This window comes from Nycticebus coucang, chromosome 2 (genome assembly GCF_027406575.1).
Source record: "Nycticebus coucang isolate mNycCou1 chromosome 2, mNycCou1.pri, whole genome shotgun sequence".
NCBI classification, from domain to species: domain Eukaryota; kingdom Metazoa; phylum Chordata; class Mammalia; order Primates; family Lorisidae; genus Nycticebus; species Nycticebus coucang.
Window position 1 is genome coordinate 22,807,385 of NC_069781.1, and position 20,294 is coordinate 22,827,678.

General features: G+C 41.2%; 1 protein-coding gene across 10 annotated transcripts in view; it reads left to right on the plus strand.

Moving 5' to 3' along the window:
* The first annotated feature begins 573 nt into the window (after positions 1-573).
* TNC (tenascin C) overlaps positions 574-20,294 on the plus strand; it is a 99,110-nt gene continuing 79,389 nt past the window's right edge. For 9 of the 10 annotated variants that reach the window (XM_053564604.1, XM_053564619.1, XM_053564627.1 and 6 more), the window contains exon 1: positions 574-769. The gene's annotated coding sequence lies outside the window, so the exon portion shown is untranslated. The remainder of the gene's footprint in view (positions 770-20,294) is intronic. The other variant, XM_053564633.1, reaches the window with a different exon arrangement.

Genomic DNA, 20,294 nt, shown 5'->3' on the forward strand with positions numbered 1-20,294 from the left:
TTGGGGCAGCTGGGCATGGCTGGCTCCCACCTTAGAAAGGCAGGACTGATCTGTGTTCCCTGCCCGGTCCCCACCTGCTAAGAACTAATCCTGGGTTATCTCTCTGCTGGCCCAGAGGAACCCTGAAGGCCGGGCTTTTGAAGGGCTTTATCTCCTCTTTCCAGGAACTCAGCTCTGCTGTGGTCCCAGGGCTTCCTCCAAGGTGCCGCTGAGCAGCTGCAGCCTGGAGCCAGGTGAGCCCGGGTGTGGGAGCCAGAGCCGCGGGTCCTGCTTCTGTCTCACAAGTGGAAAACTCGTGTGAGGAGCAAAGTAAAAATCACACTTCACTAACAAGTATTCTGTGTCGGGGGCGGGAGGCGGGGAAGCGGGAATTCCTACTTTAGCCATAAATTGTATGCAAATAGGCTCCTTCCGTGGCGGAGAGCCAGGAGCAGCGAGTGCGTCTTTCATGAGCTAACCCTGTTCCGCTGGGAGGGCTGTTCCTTTAATTCGCCAACTGAAAAAGTGGGAAAGGATGTCTGGAGGCGAGGCGTCCCATTACAGAGGAAGGAGCTGGCTATATAAGCCAGCCAAAGCTGGCTGCACTGGCCACAGCCAGCCTACTGTCACCCGCCTCTCCTGCGCGCAGCACGCGCCTCTCCTCCGCACAAAGACAGCACAGCTGGGGGTACCTTGGGGAGCCCCGCACGTGGGAAGTCGCGGCTGCTCTCGCCCAGGTACTTCGTCCATGGATCTCTCAGAGATCTAGGTCTCTTCCCACGACGAAAAGGTAAGTCTGTTTCACTCCCATTACCAAAGATTGTTAGGATGTACTTTTTGCATTGCTGGTACTACACGGGCTGTGGTTTTCTCATTATAAATTTTTTGCTTTATTTTTAGCACTGGTACAAAAAAGCAGGTACATGGTGGTTATGATCAGATGCACCTTACGGTTTCAGACCTGTCCCCCTCTGTGGTCGTGCATTTTTACACGTTTGTTTTAGCTCTGTGAATAGTCACACTTGGAAGGAACTTTTTGCAAAGTTTTTATCTCTGCCTGTTCTGCAGAGGAAAAGAAAGAATTTTCTCTTAACCCCTTGCCTGGTTGATCCACCTGCAGATATTCTTTCTTTGGGAGTTAGGGAAGTAAAGTTTTAAAGCAGATAGGCTTGCTCTAGGATGGATTAGGGGTAGATGGATAGAAGATTTCAGAGAGAACAAGAAAATTTCGCATCTAAACAACCCTTACAGTTCACAGAGGGTTTGGTACCCATCCCGTCATTTGATCCTCACAGCATCCATCCTGTGGTCGGACTTGCAAAGAGGTGAAGGCCCTGGGCAGGAAAGAGGAGGTGATTCCCAGGGCCAGTTGAAGAGTGGTGAACACCAGCTTCTGTTCTTAAAGGCAAAGGGATGTCTTGTGAATACCTCCCGATTCACTGATCCTCTGGCAGGGAGCACATGCGTGTCTGGGTTGTGTAGAGGCAGTGTTATCCCACATCTCTTTACACTCATCTCTCACTTCCCTCCTTTCATCACAGAAAACTCTGAGCACAACTCCCCCCACGTACAGGGAAACCTACCTCCCCTGGTGGACTTTGGAAAGAACCCAGAGGCTCCTATTACTCATCAATGATATAAGGGGATTAAGAGCTCAGGTTTCAAAGCCTGAGGTAACTTTGTTATTCCTCACCACCACCACCACCACGTATGTCCCTGAGAAAAATCCATAACCTTCTTGAGCCTCAGTTTCCACTTCTTTAAAATGGGAACGATAACTTCGGTTGTTGTTATGAGGCAAAAATGAGGTACAAAGACAGAGATTGGCGGTGAGTGCTTAATAGCTGGAAGTTTGAATAATCATTGTCATTGCCCCCAACTGCCATCACTCTGGAAGTTAAAAGAGGCACTTAGCCAATTGTGGACTGTTTCTTGTGCCCTGTTCCTCAGCCTGCCCACAGCCCCCACCGTCTGAGAGCGTCTCACCAGGCTGGCAGGTCGGAGACTTGGCTGTGTTTTATAAGCAGGAGGCTGTGTTGGCACAGCTTGGGAGAAAAGGTAGCAGCCCCGGGCTGGATGTAAATATCTTGTTCTGATTCCAGAATGTCACGAGGTTTCGCGTTTAGGCACTTGCAGATTGTAAAGCTGTTGGCTGTAAAGTACAATGTGGCTGGGGACTAGTTGGAAATGCTTTCTGTCCAGTGGGAGAGCAGGACAGAGAGCCTCCCTCGAAGAATGAATACTCCTTTTTCATGTTCTTGTGGACCTTTTTTTTCCTTTTTAATGGAGCTTTCCCATATGTGCTTTAGAAATGAAAACTGCTGCCCACCCCAGTCAGTTTCCCACCTCATCCTGGGATATTGGTAAGCCCAGCTCCAGACTGGGGAAAGGTTTGTTCAGTCCTAAATAAACCCGTGGAAAGTTTGCTGGCAGCATATGCAACCGAGCCCTTTGCAAGAGATACAAGTTAGTGTATTTTGGCCCTGTGCATTTCAGGAAGGTGATCAAGCTGGGGGGAAGAAAAGGAGGCATGATCTGAGTATCTTCTGGTTTGTTCAAACAGGGTGAATTGGATAAAGTTTGAAAAGAGTGTCCCCAAGCTTAAAGATATTTTTCCTCTATGCTTTATTTAAAACTTTGCTTCCCTTTCTTATCTGCCACTAACCACCTCCCTCTCCCCACTCCAAGAAGTTATAAACCTCCCAGACCTCAGCTTTGTCATTCATATAAAGAGGATGAGGGCTCTTGCAACATTCAAATGAGGTAATACATGGTAAACTCTTGGCACATGGTAAGGGTTAAAAAAAAAATGGAAGTTTTTCTTGTTGTTTATTTATTTTTTTTTTGCTTATCAATTTATAGGAATTTGTCTTAAGATTAATGTTTTAAGACAATGATTTTTAAACTTATTTTCAACAATGGAAACATTCATCAAATGAATGTAGGGTGAAACCTGAGTATATGACAGGTAATGTGGGGCAGCTTTAGTTGACACTTACTCCATCACTCTTAGCCTCTGGGACACGTCCATGGAATCTTGAACACAAAATTCACTTACAAATCATGAAACTGGGTAGGGACACGCACATTGCATTTCTGCACTTCAAAAGGGATTTTTTTACCTTCTGAGTCACCTTCTGCAATTCCCCAAATAGTGCACTAGACAGGAATATGTGCGAGAAGTTTAACAGGCTTAAGCAAGGCGGATTATTTTAACTAATTTTAATGACTCTAATTAGCCAAAATATACAATGAAGTGACTCTCTAATCTATAGGGCTTTGGTGGACATATTCTTGCTAAACATCCAAGCTGGTCTCTGAGACTTAGACTTTGGCTATTGGTCAAAGAAATAGCTTGGTGAGTGGAGAGATTGGGTAAATTTTCCAGAGCCCTAGAACTCAGCATGAGGGAGCCAGGTCCCAGACCATGTCCCCATGGTCACTAAGGTAGAGACCTTTCTGCTTCTTTGCTTCTTGCCCTGCTTTTATAAGGATAAATACTTCCTTTCTGACTAAATATGCCCCTCCAGGCAGACCGTGGCCACCCATAAATACAGCAGTAGCCTGATCATATAACCAGAATGGAATTTGGAAAGGGAATTCAAGCCGACAGAATGAAAAACATATCCCCGTTAATCCTGCTCTTTCTAGTGCTTGCAATGAATTAGGAACACCTATTCTCTCCTCTCCCTAGATTTCTAAATACATCTATCTGTGCTGTCCTACAGAAAAAAAAAAAATATATATATATATATATAGAGAGAGAGAGAGAGAGAGAACTAACCTAAATAAAGCACAAGCCCCTCCATCCTAAAGCCATTTCAGTTTAAAATGTACATGTAGTTTACAACCATTGAGTTGGCTGTAAATATGCATCCCTTCATGATGATAAAACACCCAAAGTTAATGTCGAGGAGTACATGACACTCTGGCAGGAGGATTTGCCAAATCTTCTCACCTATTTCTCAGTCTAACAATGCAAATTATGAATTATTAGCTCCATTTTATGGAGAGAGAAATCAAGCCTCAAGAAAATTTAAGTGACTCATCTGAGTCTATCCATGAGTGGCAGAATTGACTTTAACCCAAGCTTTCTAACTAAAAACCCTACTACTTTTTTTTTTTTCATGCCACATTGCCTCCTGAAGCCAGCCTGGGCTGACTGACTGTAGGAGTCATCACAGTATCTTGGTGAATGGCCAAGATGGTAGACAAGCCCCCAACTGGCATTGGTGTCCATTGATTTTACAGAATAGCCCTAGCCCGGCATGGATCATTTTTCACAGTGCTCAGAAAAGGTCAGCTCATACTGGTGCAAGTCTGCCTGGAAACAGAAAAGTTCAAATTTCCATTCCCGGGGGGAGAGCAGAATGAAACTAGAGGTAGCAATCAGGTCAACTACTGCTGATTTCATTCCAGAAAAGTAGGCGCCCACTTCTCCATGCTCTGCAGGTGGGAGCCCGGATTGGTAAACCAGAGCTGTAACCGCACCCTCTCCGTGAGCCAGGTGAGCAGAACATCTGGTTTTCACAGAGCTGATGGGGAGACAAAGTGAAATCGGTATGCTCCAGCCTCAGGGGCAGTAAATCCTTGGACAATCAGGGAAATGGTGGTAGAATCCGAGCTGTAGATAACGAATTCAGCATAAGACTCAGAGTGGAAGATTGTGATTCAGACACTTATCATTCTGGGAAGATACCTGAGAATCCCCTTGAAATGAATCCTGGGCCATTTTGAACATCTTCAATATGTGCGAAACATTAGACGGAGGCTCCCTTTCCAGGGGGGGAATCCCTCAAATTGTGATGGAACTAGCCTCCTGCCAACCCCACACATGAACTCTGCCCAACACAAAGGCAGTGGCCTGACCTACCATAAGGGGCTCCTTTGAAGAGGAGAAAGTCCCATATACTTACTTGGTTCTCACCCTTGTGACCAGATTTCTTCTTCTTTTTTTTTTTTTGAGTCATGCCCATGAACCTAGAAATCCTTTTCCCTTTCCCCTTATCTCACATGTGCAGCCTCTGCTCACTGTCAGCAACAACAGGATCCTTCCCCTCCTTGACCTTCCACCATGCAGTAATAGCAAAATGCTCATGTTGAAAGCAGATCGTGAATGGAAAATCCCTTCCATGTGTATTTTTAGTCTATTTGTGAGTGGAAATTTAAGAAAAAATATTTCACCAAATTGTCTCAGATTTTTGAAATTTCCTGAAGTTCACAGATCCTTAATTATGTAGCCATGGTAACTCAAATAGCTCTGGTCAGTCCTTTAACCCTCTCCAAATACCCTATGTCAAGAGCCAGAGATATTTCATAAGCTCTGAAAGTAGATGGCGGCTTTGCTTCAGAATTAACCAATGTTCACCTTTTACCCCAAGCAGGTGAGTTGGCTGTTGCTAACTTCAACAAGAATGTGTGTAAAATATTCTTCTAGGTGGGGCCTAGAGGATAATCATAATAGCTAATGATTAATAGCTAATCATAATAGCTATTAATAATCATAATAAACATTTACCGAGTACTTTATTTACAGGCATTATGCCATTTAATCATCAACCGTAGTTTCCAGTAGGTGTCATTCGCCTGCCCCACTTAAAAGGTGGGGAGCTAGAGGCTGAAAAAGTTTTAAGTTGCCACCCAACACCATGCAGAGACGGCTGGTGGAGCTGGAACTCACGTCCAGTGGCCAGTCATGCCCAGCACCATAATTCTACTCAACTTCTGACAGGAAAGAGGGCCAGACACAGCAAAGCTAAAGAAGATTTCAAACCTTCTTTTTCAGACCTGATATTCTCTTTAGCCAGGTGGCATTTTTGCTGTCTCCAACTTGCCCCTTCAGGTTTCACTTCTTGCAGAAACTATATTAAACAAGCAGTGTACAACTCCTAGTGTAAGATCTTTTTTTCTGCTAGACTGTAAGCTGCATGATGGCAAAGCCCTGGCCACAGTGCCTCCCTCTGCCCAGCCTGAGACTTGAAGTGTGGACCCAGGTGAGCAAGTGCTGCCCAAGTGAAGCTGGGCTTGCCCTGTAGGCCGCCTTAAGTCTCATCTGCCAGGATCTCTGCTTCTCCCACTCACTTCTGTCATAATTGACCCCATGATCTTCTCCTCTGTCCCAATAGAGTGTACACCACTAAGGTCAAGAACACCAGTGAGGCAGCAGCTGTGTATGCTGGAGTTTGTTTTCCCAAAGCCTAGCCATCTGCTGGCAGGTATCAGGCCCTCAGTGGCTTATTATTAAAGAAACTCTCTGCTGTCCCCAAGGAAATGGAAGAGTAAAGCAGCACCGCTTTGCCTCTGAAAGTGTTTTTGGCGCCACTTTGGTGACTCTGATCTATGTTTTATGAAGCATCTTCACATGTTAAAATATATTTTTAATAAAGTAGGATACTTTGAATTTGTGAATGTGTAAATTGATAAACTTTTCTGTTTGTCACTCTTGGATTATTCCAGCTAGTATATATTATTTTGCTGAGGTCTGGAAAGATTGTCACTTATATAAAATAAGAAGCGGTGTCATTGAAGTCTGTCCCTGGACATAATTCCCCCAAAGTCTGCTTCTTTCCCTGTGCCACGTGACTCCAGAATTAGTTCTGCTTTCGAGAAAAGAAATAAAGTTCCAGACAGTAGGCTACTCGGCTAGAGGAATATTTACACTTTAAAAGGCAGATACCTAGGGAGGGCAATGCTCACAGAAGTGAAACAAATGAGTGAATTGCCAGTGGTGGACCTTAGCAAGGCGATACCTTGGAGAAGTAGAAGAGCTCAAATTTCATCAGCCATAGGTGTGTACAGAGGTAAAGCATGCCTGGTAGCATAAAAAAAAAAAAAAAGAAAAGAAAGAGAGAGAGAGAAAGAAAGAAAAAAGAAAGAAAGAAAAGGAAGAAAGAAATAAAAAAAGATGTTAGAATTGAATATTGAATGAAAAATATTGAATATCTATGTCCAAAACTCTAAGCTTACAAATACTGCATAGGGAAAACCTGGTTATTAGCAGTGCCCAGGGGAACTGTACTAGGGACACAATGAAATATGAATGCATGTAACATCACCTGAAGAAGCAACACAGCACAGCCAGAAGAGAGAGCCAAGAGCGCCCCTGGCCCTGCTGTCCAGGGACACTTGAGAACACTGCATCCAATGTAGGCGCCAAGATCCAAAATAATAACGGTGCTGGGATTATAGGCATAAGCCACCCTGCCCGACCCTCATAAACTCTTTATCAAACTTTTTTTCTTTTTTTTTAATTATTCAGTTGGTTAATATATGCTATAATTTGATTTTTTAAATTTTAATACAAAATTAAAACAAAGCTCTAGTGTTTCTGAGAAAGTAGCCTTGAGCCTATATGTGATATATTGAAACAGATCTCTTCATGAGATTTTGCCATGGATCTTAGGTTTTAAAGTCTTAAAGTCTTATGGCTAGTCCATGAATCTGAGTAGTATAAATAGCTGGCAAGTTTTGGAGCATATATCTAAGCACATTTTGGTTACAGCTTTATTCATAAAGCTACAAAGCATATTGAATTGTATATGCTTTTATGTTAAAAAGAAAAAACATTGTTAAATAAATGTGAATACTTTCAGATTAAGATAAAAAGAAGTGATTGGTAGAATGAGGTTATGAAAAAGGAAATATAAATTTCAGACTAAAAATACAAAATGCTTCTTTAAAGCTTGGAAACAAAAACTCCTGCTACAGTTATAACTACAGAAAAACAACTGACAATGAACAATTATTCTATTAGGATACATGTCAACAAAACTAAGGCAGATATAAGAGGGTGACCTTCAAATTATATCCCTTGTAAGAATGGAAAAGCAAATATCCAATGTATTCCATACTAATATGAAGCCAGTGGATGAACTAATACATGCCCACACAAGAGAACAACTCAATTTAATTCAAGTTGGGGGGAGGGAGGATAAGGGAGAGGGAGAGGTGTGCTCTCACCTACTGGGCACAATGTAAGGGTATATGGCATAGCTCCTAGTTGTGTGACACAACTACAATAGTGATCTTACCTAACAAATGCAAACATTGCAATCTAATCTGTTGTACTCTCATTAATCTAAAATCAAAAAGTGTATCCCTTGTGAGAAAAAATATATGTATTTTTTAAAAGATATGAGTACATCTAGAGAAAGAAGCCATGATTTCCACCTAGGAAGACAGTCTAATGGTGGCAAATATCTAAGGAGATTTGAGGCAACAGAGGAAATCCACCTGCTAGGGAGCTCCAAAAGCCAAAAAAGGATCCAGTCTGGGTAGATTCACCATTAGCATAGTCCCCAGTGGAAGTAGCCAACTTTCTGAGATGCCCAGGGTCATGGGATGGCCATCAGAAGTTGGTGCAGAGATGTTACAAAAGAGTGCTCTGACTTAGAGGTTGGTTGTTTAAAAATTAAAATGAGAAATTCTCTAGAACTCATTGAATGTTGAAACTAAAAGGCTGATGGGAAGCCTTTAAGCCAGAACCTTGCACACTGTATTTGAAAAGGCACCTCAGAGGTGATTTGGGGGTTGCCGTGAAGAGATGGGAGGCTAGGTGTGGAGCTCCACTTATTCTTACTTCAACTAAAGCCCTTCTACTTTCATCTGTTTTCATGCTCCCTTATGAAATTTTATTTGAAGAAAGTGTTCTGTGGCAAAAAGAAAAAATGAATTATTGACCCAGTTTAACATCCCTTGTTTTAAAGATGGTGAAAGTGAGACGAGAAGAAGGGCAAGATCTTTCTAAGATCTCCCACCAGTTAGCAGCAGGGTCATGGCAGAATCCTAGGTCTCCTGACTCTTTTTCTTGGAAGCCAGGGACAATATAAAAAGCTATAGAATTAAGACATTCCTTTTGGAAAAGAAAAATAAACAGAATCTTATTCTCTGAAGAACCTTAGATAACTAGTAACCAAGCATAGACTGAACCAAGGATAACTAGTAACAATAATTCTGTATTAGTTATCTATTGCTGTATAACAAATCACTGTCACCCACCGTCTCCATCATCATCATCACCTCACTTCATGCATCTCACAATGGCCCACTCTAATAGCTCATCCACTGTCCCCTTCCACCCCAGCTTATCCCTTCAATCTATCCCTCAACTTTGCGTGGTGGAAATCAACATTCCTATGCCTCAAGATTTCCAAATGGTCCTCTTCTACCTGCAGAAAAATTCAGACCCTCAGCTTGGCATTCAAGGCTTCACATGACTTGGCTCAAAGTCTCCAAAGAGATCCTGTTTCTCCAAAGAGATACTTCAGCTATAATTCCTGCTCTTCATACTGTTTTGTGCTTTTTTTGTCCTTATAAATGCCATTCCCTGTCACCTAGAATGTTCCTCCCTTTGTTTTTCACCTACTCATATTCATATTCTTTAAAATCCACTTAAGATACTACCTCTCTCAGGGGGGTTAGATGCCCCTTTTCTGTCATTCCAGTCCATGTTTTTCCCATCATCTCCCTTATCATTCTAGAGTTATCTGTCTATTCATAGGTCAACCCCTCCAGACAACGTAGTTTTAAAAAGGAGAATTTGTGCATGATTTATCTGAAACCTAGCACAACTGGAGTAAAATTACTCTTCAACAACTGGCAAAGGTCCTTGCTGTGTCCCACATTTGGACATCTCCTTCCTCATCAGGGTTTATGAACTTGCAGTTGTTTTCACACTTCATCCTCCAAGCTTGTAACTGTGCAGAGTGATGTGACAACATGTGACTGGAAGAAGCCTCCCTAGCTCTAGTATAGGAAACCATCAGGACACAGACTTGAAGACTTCAAGGAATGTCCCTGCTTTCAGAGGTAGCCCTCAGGATAAAAGCATGAATTTCTTGGGAGTTCAGAAAACCAGTACCAAGGACAGAGGAGTCCTGTCTGGGGATTTGAGGCTGAGTCACAAGAAATAGCTGAAAATCTGGAGGTTATAAAAAGGATCAGTCAACAACTAGTGGGAGAAAAGAATAGTCTCAAGGGAGGGATGGAGACAAAAGACTCTCTATCCCAGGACATGCAGAAATTCACAGCCCAGGGAAAGGACTAAATAATAGTTAAACATACTGATTTGGCATAAGAAACCTCTGAGTTCAAGACATACTTTCTTGCTATATGATCTTGGCCAAGTAACTTCATTTCTCTAAGCTCATTTTCCTTATTCTTATTAAAAGCAAAATAGTATCATCTACTTCACAAGGTTATTGTGGTGATTGAATAATGTAGCAAATGTGCATTGATTAGTACAGAAATTGGCTTTACTGTTGCTGTTTGTTACCTGTTGTTGAAATGGTTATTGGTGATAAGACCCAACTGGAGAAGCAGTTCCCAAAAGTGTGTCCTGTGGGACAGCATTCTAATGACATGGCAAAATTCATTTAGGGAACACTGGAAACCATGTCTTGTTCCTGGAAATTCACGGCTTTTATGTCCATTTACTACATAGATATAAGGGCTGGCAATATAATAGAAAACAAGACAGGTAAGATCCTTTTATTTACAGACCTTTTACATTATGATGGGATCTCCTAGTCCACTCAAGTTTCTATAACAAAATACATAGTAACATAAACTGACGGGCTTATTAAATAAAGGAAATTTGTTTCTCACAGTTCTGAAGACTGGGAAGTCCAAGATTAAGGTGCCTGCATGTTCAGTACCTTCGTAGTTCATAGATGGTGACTTCTGTGTCCTCAGATTGCAGACGAGGCAACACAGCCCTCGGAGGTCTCCTTTGCAAAAATATTAATCAGTTTGTGAGGGCTCCGTCTTCTGACCTAATTACCTCCCAGAGATTCCACCAGCTAATGCTATCACATCTGTGATTAGCTTTCAACATACGAATTTTGGGGAGGCACTAATATTCAGACCATGGTGTGGGAGAAAACAGACAATCCAAAGGAATCAAATAAGCATATGGCAAAATTGCAGGTAGTAATATTTGCTAAGAAGAAATATAAAACAACATAAGGGAATAAACAAGGCCTGGTGGTGAGAGGACTACTGTTTTCGATAGAATGGGACGTGGAGTGCTGTTTGTGAAGACATCCGAATGAAGTGAGGGAATGAGATCTGCAGGCCATGGCTGAAGGGTTGGGTTTTATTCTGAGTGTGATTAGAAGCCATGGAAGGTTTGGGACAGGGGAATCCATTACCTAAGAAATCCTGCAGCAATTAATCTGTTAAACTTTGTTATTTAACCACAAATACTTCTTCCATAGGACACCTACCTAAAAACATCTTGGAACATGGTCTGGGAAATTCTGCAATGGACTATAAGGCTTTGTAGATTTTAAAGAGACTGTAAATTTGCTCTCACTCATCTAAATCTACAGTTACAAGTCAAACATACCATTTGGGCTGAAATGGGCATGCCAGGTGGGAAAACCTAGCTCTAGAAGTAGAGGCAAGACCTACTGTCATCCTAATAAGCAACTCTTTTTGGCTAAGACGATCAAAGCACCCAGCCAGGCCTCCGCAAATTCTAGGACCCCATCTCAGGCCAGTGGAAACTGGCCAATATTGCCCAGAAACTAATTAACATTTGCAAATGGTACACCTTGGCATAAGCATTCTCCAGAGAGGAAGTGTGTAAAACTTGAGATCCAGCCAGAGACTCTGGGAAAAAGACAGAGGCCAAATATTTTGGTGCTTACACATGGACAGCCACCCGAGAGCTACTGAAGGGGTGGGTAGGAGATGGTAGAGGAATCCACTTGGACTCTGATTTCTTTCTTTATTGAGCAGGGTGAGTTTAAGTTTTCAACTTACATGAACCGAACAAGGTTGCTTGAGGAGTCAGCCCAGTGTAGCTCAATGTGGTTGAAAGCACAAATTTTAAAGCGGCAAATCAGAGTCCAAAAGCTGTCTCTGCCTCTTAAGTCAATCATGTAACCTCCTCATATCTCAATTTAATTCCCAAAAAGGCATCATAATATCTATCTTACCATGTCATCATGACAAGTGACAAGATAAATGATAGCCTGTGCAAAAAGTATCTAGCATAAAGTCTGTCACAAACCAAATACATAATAGACATTCAGAGAAATGTTAGTTTCCTTCCTGTTCAGTTCCATTTGTATTTGGTTTTACAATAGAAACTGCTATTTATTAACTAACTGCTGTATTCCAGCAGGGGTCAGCAAACCATAGGGTAGCAGCTTGTTTCTGTAAATAAAGTTTTATTGGAACGCACTGTGCTCGTTCCTTTATGCATTACCTATAGCTACTTTCTCTACAAGAACTGGGGAAACTAGTTGTGACAGAGATCACCTAACTCCAGAACTGAACATATTTATTATCTAATCATTTTTTAAAATGTTACTGACTCCTGCCAGTCACTATGCTAAATCTTTATACTTAATTTCCCGTCACCATAACCTAGCAATATGATACTGAGTTAGGCAGAAATAAAAGTTTATCTTCTAGGGGCGGCGCCTGTGGCTCAGTCGGTAAGGCGCCGGCCCCATATACCGAGGGTGGCAGGTTCAAACCCGGCCCCGGCCGAACTGCAGCAAAGAAATAGCCGGGTGTTGTGGCGGGCGCCTGTAGTCCCAGCTGCTCGGGAGGCTGAGGCAAGAGAATCGCTTGGGCCCAGGAGTTGGAGGTTGCTGTGAGCCGTGTGAGGCCACGGCACTCTACCGAGGGCCATAAAGTGAGACTCTGTCTCTACAAAAAAAAAAAAAAAAAAAAGTTTATCTTCTAAGTCCCCCATTCACAAATATAATGCCTGTACTCCTAGCATTCTGGTGGCCAAAGGCAGGAAGATCCCTTGAGCGCAGGAGTTTGAGACCAGCCTGAGCAAGACCAAGACGCCGTCTCTACTAAAAATAGAAAAAAGCCGGGCATTGTGGCAGGCTCCTGTTGTCCCAGCTACTTGGGAGGAGGATGCAGGAGGATCGCTTGAGCCCAAGAGTTTGAGGTTGCTGTGAGCTATTATGATGCCATGGCACTCTACTCAGGACATCATAGTGAAACGCAATCTCAAAAAACCCGAAACAACAAAAAAGCATAATGCCAAACTCTCTACCCGAAGGAAGGTCAGAAGAATGATTAAAAGTTGTTCATTTGTGTGATTCATCTTCTATTCGCCCTTGCTTCCATCTGACGTTTATTTCTCTCTAAGTTTATTGACTTTCCTGACATATGCTGGTTTAAATGGTCCTGCCTAGAAGGCCTTCCCCCACCCCTTGCTTTCCTTACTTACTTTTTGTTTATTCATACACGTCCAGGCTTTCAAAAATGAAAGTGGTAGTTTCCAGACCCTCTGAAATGTTCCGGTGCCTTGTCTGATTTCTTGGAAAACATACTTTTTTTAGATAGTGCATAGTGTGAGGCCCAATTTTCCAGAAATGATACATTTTTAAGCTCCCCTGTCTGCTACTTCTCACTTTCTCTTCCTCTCGCTTATTAACTTTCTCTCCCAGCCAGACTTGAGGAAAGCAGGCTTCTGTCAGGGGCTTCAAAGATTCATCTGAGATGTAGATATTACAGTACATTTGGCTTCATGCCCTCCCCTCAAGTTGAAAACAGTAAATGAAATAATCATGTACACCCCGATTCCCCAACACCACCCTCCCACCTTGTCCCATTTTAGGACTTCGACAGCTGACTCTATTACATTAATGATGTTGAGTTTCCCTCTGATATTTATTATACCAATAGTAATGGTTTAAATTGAACAAAAGTTATCTTTTGAATGTAGTTGAAAGTATAAATTTTACAACTGCAAATCAGAGTTCAAAAGCTGGCTCTACCTCTTAAGCCAATCACTGAAGCTCCTTGAGTTTCCATTTAATTCCCAAATAGGCATAACACCTATCTTACCAAGTTGTCATGATAGATGACAAGATAAGTGATAGCATGTGTAACAAGTATTTAGCATAAATTTTGGCACAAAACAAGAACGTAGTAGGTAGTCAACAAAATTTAAGTTTCCTTACTGTTTATTTCTAATCACGTTTGGCTTTACAACAGAAGCTGTCATTTATTAACTACTATATTTGGGTAGGGGTCAGTAGACCACAGGGTGACAGCCTATCTTTGTAAATAAAGTTTTATTGGAACATAGCTACATTCAAAAGATAACTTGATATAGCAGAAAGACCATAGAGTTTAGAATTATAAGATTGGATTCTTAATTCTGACACAAATACTTACTGGCTGGGCATGATATTTAAGTTTCTCAAGCATATTTTTACCAGTAAAATACAAACAGTGCTCCTTTACTGACACAGTTGACATCATGACTAAATAGAATCTGTAAAGTGCCAGGCACGGGATAAGTGGTAACCTATTTGTGCCACTCTTAGTTTGAGTTGCTCAAAATCTTCTATGCTGGAGTCTCACCCTTCATCACAGACAGATCACAATTGTGTATATCCTCACTCCCAACAAATTTATAGAGACATGAAAGGAGAAAGGGTCAGCACTGCCTCTGTTATGTGCCCTCAAACCTAATCCCATGATACACTTCAAACGTAGAACTATCAAGTAAATATGGGAAACTCTACATACTGTCCCCTTCTTGGAGATTTTTCAGTGAGCATGAATCCATGAAAGACCTGAAGTAAAGAAGTCAGTGTCATTTCTTTGGCTTAAAATTGAGTTTAAAATAACATTTTCCGGGCGGTGCCTGTGGCTCAAGGAGTAGGGCGCCGGTCCCATATGCCGGAGGTGGTGGGTTCAAACCCAGCCCCGGCCAAAAAAACCAAAAAAAAAAAAAAAAAAAAAAAAAAAAAAAATAACATTTTCCAAATGTTGAATTAGGAAATCTTTTTCCCTTGCATGAATACTGATCAACGTGCTGTAGTTTGTAGTCTAGAAAATGTTGCTTAAAGTTACACACAGCTAAATTAAAGCCAAGTCAAATGTTAGATGTATCTCTATTTTTCAGGCTCTTGTGCACCTTCTCTTGCTTTATCTGTAAATCATAAAAATCATTCATTGCCAATAGCTATTCTGAACCCCGAACACTGGATCCTTTTGACGTTACCCCTTTTAACTTAGTCACGCAACCCACCCTTTGCTGTCATTAAAACTCATGAATCAGTTTGCCTGGACTCAATTCCTGCTTCCCCTTTCTAGATGCAGAATTCTCAGTTTCCTCATTGATAAACCAGAGTTACCACCAAGGTCTTGGAGAGGATCCAATGAGATAATCTTCAGAAGACACATGAAGCGGTACCTGTCACACGTGTGTTCAGTCAGTGTTCGCTATTATTGTAGCATTTAAATGGTCCCATTTTGAGAAAGGAAAAATTAGACAATGAAGTGCATTTTCTTTGCCTGGAATCACACAAATTAATTATTGGGATAGTCTTAGTTTTTTCCCTAAGAGTCCAGGGCCCTGCTTCTAGTCTGAGAGGTAATATTTTCCTCTCAGGAGTTATGTTCTATCAAAATGCATTAAGTTGTATTGAACTCGATTTATACAAGCTTTTTTAATTGCCAGTGACTCCATTTGGCTCCTTCTAATGTAAACCCCAGTCAAGCAGAATTCCATTCAACATATTGGGTTCAAATAGATTTCCAAACCTATCTGGTTCTGCTATGACAAAGACAGTAGAAACTCCGTAGTCGACCACCTCCCTACATTGACCACCTTCTTAATTTCATAGACCTAATTTTCATAGACCAAACATTCACCACATGTATGTGTCAGTACATAGGCCTGGTCCCTTATGTTGCCCACTTCTGTGTGTTGACCAGTCAACTTACCGAGTTTCCACTGCATTTGATGTACCTATCAACACACCCTCCTATACCCATAGTGGACATTGCTAATTTATGCTGAATCCTTTTCCCCTGGAGTTCAAATGTGGCCACAGAGTCTTCCTCAAAGCAGCTGCACATAGCTATATTATGAAAAGCTCTTCAACATTGAAATATAATTGTCATCCCAAACCAATTATCTTCACCAATTATTATTTTAACTAATGCTTGAACCACCTCTAGAGTATTAGTCTCCTTTTTTGGTATGGCCAGTCCTGGAGTTCCCTAATAAGGACAGACAAAAAGGGAAAGGGGAGAAAAGAAGAGATTCTAACATTTGAGTGGCTTTCATTATTAATATTCCGGGCATTTATAGCTCCTTCATCTAGTCACTGTTTCAAATAACCCTGGAGAAATTCTATTTCCTAGTTGAATAAGCCACAATTCATAAAGTTACAGGATTTCATCCAGGTTCCCCAGTAAAATTTGATCTCAGGTCTTTCTGACTCTACAGTCTGTGCTTTTCTCTCTCCTTAAGAATCGTTGAACTCTTTCAGGACTTACTTTCTAGCATCAAGTAGCTAATAACCATTTCACAAAGCCAGCATGTCAGAGAGCCCTATTCAGACGTTTTCTTATTTAGGGTTGTGTCATGCTGTATCCTTGTCCTTCCTAGATAAACCTCTTTACTTCCTGAACTTGGCTCATGAACTTGAGAACCCACTTTTCAATACTTGTGTAAGAGCCAACTGGGCTTCTTAAAATTCTGGATGAAGGCTGAAATAGAGGACTCATTTTCCATTGGGAAATGAATTCAAATCTATTTTTGAAACAATTTTCCAGAATTTTACAGGAATCTATATTGTTGCCACTTGGTCAGACCCACTTTTTATTTTCTTTTCTGTCTCGGCAAGAAATGGAAAAGAAAAAGCAAATGCTCTGCAGAAGTTTTATTTCAAAAATTGAAACCAGACCTCACCAGGGCAGTTTGTGGTCTGAATCTATCAATGGATCTAGTCATATTTCATCTGAGCTTTTTATAGGTATACTAAACCACAAATATGAATCTCATTATTGGGTCTGGATGGAAAGGTTTTATGGATTAAGATTTGTGGATTTAATTTGGTTGGTAATGAAACTTCTGTTCAAGGGGTGAGAGAGAGGAGGCCATGAAGCACCACCGATACTCAAACTGAACAACTACAGAAAACAATACGCAGAATTTCGGACCTTTTGTACTTACTATTGGCCATTTCACTGGGTCCAAAATGAAATCCAAAATTAATTTTAACAGAAATATTACCAAATTAGCAATAAACCACAGGTCACAAGAACTATAAAGCCCTCAGAATTGGGATCTATACACGGTTGCCTGTTTTACAAGAGAAATGGGGGCAGGACAAGTGGAAGTGGTGTGTCCAAGGTCACAGAATGACCTCGTTGGTCAGTCCTGGTTGGCAGAAGTGGGACTCAGAGCCCTGTTTTCCAGATCTTCAATCTGTTATATCTTCTATGACATGGTCCCATGAAAGGCCAAATCTCGGGAACTCAAAAATAATGAAGGTAAAAATTCAAAACAGAGAGTGACCTAGATTTAACACCCAACAATACTGCAATTAAATCAGAAGGGTTGCCATCTAGTAACCCAGGGTACTCCTTCACACCAGAGTCAAATTATCATGTTAAGTGTATTACAGGCCTGGCCAAACCCACTTCATGACAAAGGTGTTTACTTTGGTCTTTTTTTTTTTTAATTGCATAGGAAATTGGATATGTAGTATAAAATATATATTTTTATTAAATCATAACCATGTACATTAATGCATTTCTGAGGTACAATGTGCTGATTTTATATACAATTTGGAATGCTTACATCAAACTGGTTAACATAGCCTTTACCTCACTTATTTAATTGTTGTGTTAAGACATTTATACTCTACTCTTAATATATCTCATAGCAGATAGCACTGGTCTTTCAAAAGCCCTTGGGGTTATGACTAAAATGTCGGAAGGAGCCAGGTCTCTCCTTGTCACTTTTGTAAGCTCTGAACTCACTGTGGTATCTGGCACAGAGTAAGTACCATACTCGTGGAATAACTGAAGGCAAGAAATAAACTATTTGCAGAGTTGAGGCTGTGATAAATTCCTTGGTACATTTTGCTTTAGCAGAGATCACAGGAGAACCTATTACATAAGGGCTTCCATGGAAATAAGAGCATTTGCTCATTTATTCATTCCACAGATATGAGAACCTGCCATGTATAAGTTTAAACTGAGAAGTACATTCAGTACATTTACTATGTTCTAGACAGAGGGTCAGGTGTTAGACATTCAGAGATGAGCATCTTAGACACAGTTCCTGCCTCCACAGGGCATGCACACAGACCCACTGCACACAGTTAACGTAAGTACAAGATAGAATTAGCTGTTTCCTAAGAGAGGGAGTGATACATACATAATGAAGCCGCTCCAATACAATACGATGGAGATAATATCAGATCAATTCCTCAGGCAATTCAGGAGAAGAAAGGATTAATTTTGGTTGAATTTACCTGAGAAAGCTTTCAATTACGTGTGTATGTGTGTGTGTGTGTGTATATATATATATAGAGAGAGAGAGAGAGAGTGCATCTTGAAGGACTGATTGATTTGTTCACTCAGAGATAGCAAAAGAGCTTTCTAGAAGCCTTTGAAACATCTGGAACCCTCTCCCAATGATAACTGAGAAATGGGAGTATCTCCAAGGTATCTGTCAGTTTGCTTCATCTCCACAGCATCCCCGGATGTCTTGCACCTAAAGGTTCTAATTCCAGGAGATTGACAGCATTCTCCTTTGAGCCAGGTGTTTAGAAATCATATGGACAGAGCCTTTCCTTGGCCCTCCAGCACTTTTGTGCTGTTTAAGATTGTGGTTCAGAGCACTGACTTTGGACTCAGAGGGACTTGGGCTCAAATCCTGCCTTCACAACTTAATAGTTATCTGAACTTCCACAAACCACTTAATGATTCGATGATTCAGTTTCTTTACCTGCAAAATGAGGATAAAGATACTACCTCATATAATTTTGTGAGAGTTTTAAATTGGAGATTTAAAATGCTAGCAGAAATTCTGACAATATAGACACTTGATAAATGATAGCTCATGAGGTCTATATTATTTTTATCATTATTGCTATTATATCAACTTCTCTCTGATCTTCTGAGACCTATTCAACTAATATTTGGTGATTCTAAGACCCCCTCCAGGAAGCCTTGCAGGACCTTCCCAGCTCAGAGTGGCATATCCTCAGTTCTGTTTCAGGCTCTTGCTGCTTCTAAACCTTGCTGTATCTTCTTTTAGTTCTGAGATCTCTAGGAAAAGGGAACAGCTTGCTCAGCCCATTTTCCCACCACCCAGCGCATTGTTCAACCCATAGTTAGTAAATAGCAATTCGATCTTGAAAGAATCTTAACATTTATACTGACTAGTGGCTGGGGAGCATGCATCACGTTTCCAATCTGCAATGGCACTTAAGAATATCACAGATATTAAATCCACGGCATATGGATTTAAAGGCAATTGCATTTTGTGACCCTTTAGGAGGAAATTGTAAAGTTTGTGATTATAAAAAGCATGTTTATCTCCTCCAGTGTTGTACCCTTCTTGCTTAACTCAGGGCTTAGTAAATTATTATATTTTAATAACTGTTTACGGAAAAGATGGAGAGATAGATGGGTGGATGGAGAGTTGGATGGATGGATGGATGGATGGATGGATGGATGGATGGATGGAAAAGTGGAAAAGCCCTACGGGAAGGAGGGAGGAAGAAGAAGTCTAGGAATCTTTTAATGCAGATGCTCTCCAAGATCCTGCCACTGATGTTTCTCTCTGGAGACCATGACAATGCCCTCAGACTAAGAATTACTTGAAGCCTTTCATATGCTCTTTTCTTTTTTTTTTTTTTTTGTAGAGACAGAGTCTCACTGTACCGCCCTCGGGTAGAGTGCCGTGGCGTCACACGGCTCACAGCAACCTCTAACTCTTGGGCTTACGCGATTCTCTTGCCTCAGCCTCCCGAGCAGCTGGGACTACAGGCGCCCGCCACAACGCCCGGCTATTTTTTGGTTGCAGTTTGGCCGGGGCTGGGTTTGAACCCGCCACCCTCGGCATATGGGACTGGCACCCTACTCACTGAGCCACAGGCACCGCCCATGCTCTTTTCTTTTAAAGTTTTTTTTCAAACTTTATTGCAGTATAACTGACAAATAAAAATTATATACATTTAAGGTATACAATGTGATAAGCTGATACATGTATATACATTGTGAAATAATTACTAGAGTCAACCTAATTAATGCATCCACTACTTCACATAGTTACCTTTGAATGTATGGGGTGTGAACAGATCTACTCTCTTAGCAAACTTGAGGTATACAGTACATTATTATTATATCTAATCCCTAAGTTGTACATATGCACTTCTTTTTTTAATTTTTTTTATTAAATCATAGCTGTGTACATTAATGCAATTGTAGGGTATAATGTGCTGGTTTTATATACAATTTGAAATATTTTCTTTTTTTTTTTTTTTTTGTAGAGACAGAGTCTCACGGTACCGCCCTCGGGT